The sequence below is a fragment of the Sinohyriopsis cumingii genome, chromosome 3 (assembly GCF_028554795.1).
Source record: "Sinohyriopsis cumingii isolate HCF-2022 chromosome 3, ASM2855479v2, whole genome shotgun sequence".
NCBI lineage: Eukaryota > Metazoa > Mollusca > Bivalvia > Unionida > Unionidae > Sinohyriopsis > Sinohyriopsis cumingii.
Window position 1 is genome coordinate 149,383,519 of NC_142963.1, and position 8,214 is coordinate 149,391,732.

Consider the following 8,214-nt stretch of genomic DNA (forward strand, 5'->3'; position numbering starts at 1 on the left):
AAATTCTTTTGAAATGAACTTTCGCTTCGTTGATCTTTTACATTTTCTAATAGTTTATTTTCTTGATGCTTTACCTCTAAGCATGTGAATGGATGAGTTTACCAGTATTGCCATTCATCGTCGATCAGACGAGGAAGACAAAGTGAATCAATTAATGCAATTGCTAACTTCGAGCGAGGACATTTTTTTGTTGAATCTAGCCACCTCTTGTACCCTCCATTTCTAGAGCGACACAGCCTTCTAATGAGTCAAGGAGCTGATCAAACAAGTGATCGGTGAAGTAATGAAGAATATAAAGAGCTGAACAACGGAGAAGTCTGCGCTTAATAAATGGACATCATCAGAACACTGGAAACTGGGTGGAGATCATACATATTTTAAACTCGTCTTTTCTTCTACAGAGAGGCGTCCATGCTGTGTAGCCAGGACATTGATATCTACTAGTCCTGACTATCAGGGTCATCTATGTCTTTAACAAACATACATATTAGTCAAGTATTGTCAAAATATGGCAATTTTTTTGTTTTCTTTCATCATGATTTTATATAGGTTTATTTACAACTAAACGAAAACCAAAATTGTGATAGATTGTTTCTTTAAGGTCCGCAGGATTACTCCTAATTATATTCTGGCATATCTGTGTACCTCTACTCATAGTTTGCCTTATGTTTGCGTCACTAATCTTTAGGAATCTTTACCATCACTTCACTTTTCGTCAAATAAGAAGGATAAATAACAATTACTGCTAGATACGCAAACTATGAAAACTACAGCCTTCTTCTAGAGAACAGAGCGCTTTTTTTAGACAGACGAGGCACTACTACCTTATCAAACATCTCAAGAGGCAAATTATTTGGTTGCGGACAAGAAAAGAACTCGTTTATGTGGGAATGAAGGACGAGACGAAAATGATTAAGATCATTTGAGTTGGATGTTGGGGTGTAAGATAGTAAAGTGTGTTGATGGACATTAATTGTATAGCGTTGAAATGGAGATTCGGGTGTTCTTCAATCCAACGACATGCCACTGGTATAGTTTAAGTGTTGAATTATAAGTATGGAGCGTATATTTCGAACTGACCCCATAATGACCTATGGCGTTGTACTTAGGGAGTAATGTTAAGTTCCCGCTAGACAAAATACATGTCCATAATACTGAACATATGGATTAACGGCGTGATGTTAACTCTGGTTTGACCCCATACATTTTAATACTGTTTCGGAATTCCCTTAAGCGCCATACGTCCCCGCATTACTACCTTCCCTATATTGTCTTACGCACCTTGTATGTTACAGTATTAATGATAGGCATATAATTATCATAATATACCCTAATTTTGTTGTCCATTGGAAATTTCATTAGTGTAGGAATGTTATCTACATAAAGTTTAGAAGTTAGGGATAGAACTATGGTCATCGATCAATTAATAAATTTATGTATATATGTGTATCTGACCGTGGGGAAACATTAATACACAACAATCGAATAGTAAAGTAGATAAATAACAAATTTACAATAAAATGTAAAATTTATAGTCAGTGTATGTGAGAAGATGATAGAAAATGAGTTGTCAATATGAAGACAGAGACAAGAGGGGAAAGGATAATAAGAAAGGAGACATGGCGTCCGTGGCTGGGTTGGCAGTTGTCTCATCAATTTTGATTATTTTGTGCTTGAAAATCCATTATCCAATATAGATCCTTTAGAATTTGACTTTACTCCCACAATGGAAAAAGTTCCAGCCCATGAAAGGAAGAACCGCATATGAGAGAGGAAGTAAAGGACATAGTAAATATAGTGATAGTCTTAATATTAAAGCTAGAACAATGTTTCGTGGTTTATTATCTTTATTTCCTCTTTAAAAGTCCTTCTCTTTAGAGAACTACTTTTACTGACGGAAGGAATAAATGCTGTCCGTAATGCAGTCAATGAAATCCGTCTATCTGAAAATAAAAAAATAATCATAAAAGATGTTCTGTCTTCATGTCACTCAACTCTGCATTTACTAATCTTGAAAAGCATTTCACTTTTTTAACTTCGGTCAGTTTACCGAAGTTTGAAGACGAGGTCGGTCTCTGTCTTAACGAACGCATGTGTATCCGTATATACCAATCTACATAAATAGACATACTTTACTCCTCTTCATATTCGGTTTAAGAAATTTCTTTTCCGATTGAAGATCTTAGAGATTTCATAGTTCTATGACTAATTCATATAATTACTAGCAGAATAAAATTAACAACTATGACATTTTATTCATAAATACCCTGCTATCTAAAAGTATCCCCTAAGACAAATTTATTTGTATCTATTTCAAATTATTGATCTCTCAGCTAGATCTCCGCAAGTCAGTATGTGTGTATGTTATGTGTATATATGTGTGAACTTTGTATTATCATTTAAATCAAAACACGGGGTTTATTAGATAAATCGATTGATAATACAGTGTGTTAGTTCGAACTATTTTCGTAGTTTTAAAACTTCATATTTAGAGAAATGTAGAAATGAACTATATGGAATTATTAATTTTTGCTATGTAATTTTGATTCAAATAACTTTAAGTATCTGTATTTTAAATTCGAAATCTAATTTGACTAAGTTGGTCTGACAATCATCGACAAAAGTTGGTGTTCTGTGACCTTCGGAATTCCTGGTCAATATCAGTTTTTACTAGCAAGATCGCATTACTTTGAGTATATAGTCTTTCCGATAAATGCACACACACACACCCGTTTTGGAAGTAGCCGCGGTGGCCCAATGGTTATCGTGACTAAACACGACCGAAAGAGAGCTGGTTCCAATCCCAACATATGACCAACCAGGGGCAGCTACTGTTGAGTGTCCTTGGGCAAGCCAGTTTAGTCCAACTGCCTCGACACTAAATCGTCATCTTGTACTGTTAACGTTTTGATTCTCAACAACGTCTTAAACTGTTCTTTAATTGGTGAATTGAAACGTCAACTGACCTTATATCTATGTCCGACAAATCTACATTACGTCAGAGATTCCGATTATAAATCAAATTGATGACATAATTTGATCATATTTGGTTAAATCCTTCATCAGTCTGGGGAGAATAAAATCTGAATGTAAAATTACAATAATATGCAGCATTCTAGTCTTCATTAATTACTTTCCATGAATAAGGCATATATGAATAGTACGTATCAGGTCATTTTGTCAAGGCGCATGCGTGAATCAGGCAATAAAATATATACTGCAAATTACTGAAAGTTATTTACATTTCCAGTGTCGGTGTCTAATATCTAATGGTGAAATCACTTTTAGGCTGTTGGAATGTCTGGGATGGCGGCAAGGGCCCTGAAAATAAAAGAATAGTTATGCCATTTATATGTGAGATGAGAAAGATATAGTATATATACGTTTTGTTTGAGTAGATTCAAGGTAGTGTTTCACGAGTGGTTAACAATACAAACAGTTTTCCCTTCACCAGTGAACTATTTCCTTATATTTGCTAAAATACGTGGATTGGCTTTTATTATATATATGTGTTAAGGCAGAAACCATCGATTTTCTTGGATTTGTTTCTCCATCTTCTTGCCACGTAATTTAATTGCTGCATTACCATAAAAGTCATCATATTTTACAATAATTATATCAATTATACTAAATTATGAATTTAGACTGTGCATATAATGCTTCACATTGTGTTTTTGTCAAAGAAATTAATTGTTTGCGCATATTGATACGGTGAACATTGATGGGTTGGGGTAGAGAACAAACATGAAAGAATGCTCCACCAGACTTCAAAGCGTAACATTGAACAACATAGTTTAATGATTCTGTTTTCTTCTAGGCGTATTGGTTCTTTTGTGTATGTTATGTCTATATCTTACCTATGAATAATATGTGTGTGTGTGTGTGTGTGTATGTGTGTGTGTAGTATTTGTGTGTGTATCCATAATCATGTATACCTATGTATAATATGTGTGTGAGTTCGTAGGAACGCCTAACATTGTATAGTAATCTCCACTTTTATCGAGAATGCTTCAATGAGATGAGAAATTACAAGGTTTAAATTAATATGTTAAGAACAAGACATTGATAGGTCGATACACTTAGTTCACCTGTACGGGTTTCGGGTATCAGTTTAAATTTTACCAGACGAATTAATATGTCTGATGATAAGAAGAATATGTGTGTGTGTCTGGATTAGCCAATATAATGAACATATAAGCGCCAATTTAATAAGCATTTGACAAATGAAATACGATACGAGGAGATTCAATTGGTATGTGCATTTAATTTAGTTTAGTATCAGACCTTTGCCCGTGATTGAGGGTAGATTTTTTGATCACCTGACGTTTGCCATTTCCGAGGATTTTATCCGCCTCATTGTTGTAATGGTTTTTGGTTGACTATAAGTTAAAGTCTAAACCTTGTTTACGAATTTGATCGAATATTATATTTGAAATGACCCGCATCCTGGATATTCTGCTACATCATAGGTCAGGGGTCATTCTATACATAAAGGGTTCAAGGGAAACAATTGGTCATTTATTTCATATCAGTCTTTGAGAATCTATGGTCAGTTTTAGTTGTGTTCAGATATAATTTGATAGGAATCAATTATTTAAGTTCTTTATGTGAATTACAAAGACTCATTGATTTTATGGACTAACTACTTTCGGATTATAGCGAATTTATTGAAATATATTTTTTATTATATCTTTATGATACTTCAAAACTATTGTCACAACGGCACATTCAAGACTGTTGTTACATTAACCAGTTTAATAATATAATTCGTTCGGAATGTTCTATTGTTTTGGACTTGTGATAGAACATTTAGGATTATCTGGGATTTACTACACAATCTTGTGTCCATTGAAATTTCACTTTTTATTCAAGGGAAGTAAATATTATTTGTTACTTTTACTAAACCTGTTGGATTCTTATTTTCTGTTACATAGTTTAAAGTCATAGAGTCGTAACACCACCACCAATACCACCATCACTCCAAAATGAAATGGTTGGTCCTTTGTGAACCTTATGTTAAATAAAATATATGAAGTGACTCACGTGGTGCAAGCGGTGTCACAGAGGAAACCCAGAGCACCGGCGATTTTATGGCAAGCTTGAACACACGCATCATGTCCCATGCCCCCGTGAACTATAGTATTTAGCTGATTCACCAGACCATCGACTGTAGAGAGAGTGTACAATATGAATCTCACATATCGACAAAGAAATTGACAGAAACAAATCTGTTTGGTATGTCATCAGTTGCAGATATAAAGTGTATTCTAAAATTCAGCGAGCACAATAATTTACATGTAGGGGAAGATTTGAGGATTATATTGATTACATACATATACATAGCCAAAAGTAAAACATTCGACTTTAATTTAAATGTTAAATGCCAAGTATAAACTATCCAAAACCTTTAGCCGACAAAGGGTTCCCTTCCATTTCAAAACCTTGATCTCATCGTGTCATCATTCCGATTACAGTGCCGGCGGCATACGCATTGTTATTGAAGTATGGCGTAAACAATATACAGAAAACAGCAACATATCTTTCGATACATCATTATAAATTTTGTACTGATGTGATAATTTTCTGTTAACAAAGTATGCTGTTGAAATGTTCTATCGTCAAGATAGGAAATGTTTCACGGACTTTCGTTCCTTTTAAGACTGTATACCAATACGGTATGTTTCATAACGATCGGTGAAAAATATGTGTCCTTCAAAACAAGTGATATAAACGTTTGCTTGTAGTCAGAAGTATATAAACATATAATAATCATATAGAGGAGAATAATTTTAATGATTTGTGAACCACAGGTGGAACAAAAGTATAACCATTCATGTACAGTTCCCTAAATGCTAGGAAAAGATAATATGCAGATCGCGTGCATTAATTGTTCGAAGCAATCATGCTGAATCTTACACCCATTGATATCCCACTGAAGTGCCCAAAGCTAATACGCATGAATCAACATTTTGCTTTTAACTACAGGCGCGACAAAACTGTTTTTTCATGAGAATTTGGCATTGGGATTAATGAGAGAGACAGAGGCAGAGAGAGGGATGGAGGGACACTGAAAGGTACGTGCTTCATTGAAATAGTTAAACTTAGCCACAATCTGTATGGCACTAGATGATCAGTATTAAATTTCAACTGAACATGGGGCGATAGCAGAATTAATTGCTTCATTGCAGGGCAGGATGCCAAATGTGTAGTGGTCAGCTAAAAAGTTATATGGATGTATGCAAATTCATGTTTAGAGTTGAAATCGAGGGAGTGCCCCTCTAACTGCCCCTATATCCAGGGCCCATGATATTCAGCATTTTTTTTAAAATAACGCATAAATATTTTTCTCGAAAAAACAAAATAAAAACAAATTAAAAGAATAACACATACGGTGGAGAAACTCAAGAAATCTCTTCTCCTCCACGGGTCCGGAGAGAACAAGTGGGAGTACGGCTAGAAAAACCAAGGCGAGCTTCATGATGCTGCAAATATAAAAGAATTCATGGTTTCGTGCCGTATTAAGTCTAATTTCAGCAGTATATGGAACGTAATATAATGTAATGATGCGTGCTGTATAGGTACAATTACAGCAGTGTATAGGACGTAACAAAGTTTAATGATTTCGTGCTCTGCTAAGTACTATTTCCACGTTATATATTTCTGCCATGATTTGAGAGAGAATAACGCCTTCGTTTGTCACGTTCGTGATCTTTTTCTAAGATTCGTTTGGAGGCATTGAATTAAGAGTCTTCTGAAAATTATTTGACTATTACAAAATTAATAAATTTCTGCCTGACTGTTATGGGAGCAGGAGCAAATTTTTGATATGATTTCCTGGTACGTGTTTGTACCTGTGTTGTGTTTTCTGTTGATTACACATTTACAGAGTCCCTGATTGTTTTGTACAAAATAAAAGCTCTCAACATATTTATCACATAGCTATCTCTTTAGCAATGTTCTAACCGACTAATAATCTGCAGTGCGCAGCACTGTTTGTATACGACTTCTGGGTACGTATTTTTATTTTTATTTTTTTTTATTTGTTTTATTTATTTATTTTTTGATGATTGCATGAACTAGTGACTACACCAAAATATACTAAGAGTGTAACACACACAAATAAAGTTAATATTTGATCTGAGGAAATGCATTATGTACAACTCATGTCATAAATAATATTACAAATGTATGAAATTTTACAACATGAATGATATTGTGTATTCATGATCAGTTCTATCTCCAATCCGACAATTGTTATTAGGACTGGACGGAAACTTCACGTTTGATATTAAACCAAACTAAGTATAAATCATATTATAGATCAGAAGTGTGAGGTCTTTATGTATAAATCATATACTAGATCAAAACCGTGAGGTTCCATGTATACAATCATATTTTAGATCATAACCATGAGGTTGCCATGTATACAATCATATATTAGATCAAAACCGTAGGTTTGCCATTTATACAATCATATTTTAGATCATATTTGACATTAGACGAGTAGACTCTCTATATATTGTCTTTTTCCTGGTCATTATATATATATATATATATATATATATATATATATATATATATATATATATATATATATATATATATATATATATATCTTTTTTTATTAAACTTGGCTGAAATATGTAGAATCTAATAAATTATGAAAAGAATTGTTCAAGTCAAATAATATATTTAATGACATAATATTGCTGATGGTGAATTAAACACATAAATATAGAGCACAAAATTGACTCGATTGGGTCCGAATTACCAATATATAATTGATAGATAAATTGTATTCATTTAATGCAATGCAACGTACCTTGTGTGGTGCTACTTGTCTGTTATTTGACCCTCGGCTGTGACTGAAGTTTCGCTCTCGTTGCTATTTATGCAAATTAAATACCCATGTAAGAGGAACCAAATAGCACGTGCTATGTAACATTCTAAAAATTCATCGGCACAGATTTTGTTTTACCTTTGGCAGAACATGCCAAAAATTATATCTCATGTTTGATTTTACAAAATGTAGGTATACACACAATTTAGCATTATTTAGAAACATATCCAACAGCATTTAATGTAACCATATGATTTATATTTGTTGTAAATATTTAAATGGTTTACGTTTCATGGGTGTGATTTTATCACGAAGGTTGTGACTTTCGCTGGGCAAGGAATGACATCTTGCTCTTATCACTCCAGACAACTTAA

The 8,214-nt window shown here is 33.7% G+C and overlaps 1 long non-coding RNA gene across 1 annotated transcript; it reads right to left on the reverse strand.

Annotated features, from left to right (window-relative positions):
• Positions 1-1,829: 1,829 nt before the first annotated feature.
• LOC149804131 (uncharacterized) lies at positions 1,830-7,877 on the reverse strand. Its single transcript, XR_016420011.1, has 5 exons — positions 7,823-7,877; positions 6,391-6,482; positions 5,044-5,167; positions 3,243-3,321; positions 1,830-1,943 (listed from the first exon to the last, which is right to left on the reverse strand). It is a non-coding gene; the product is annotated as an uncharacterized LOC149804131 (long non-coding RNA).
• Between the last annotated feature and the right edge of the window lie 337 nt (positions 7,878-8,214).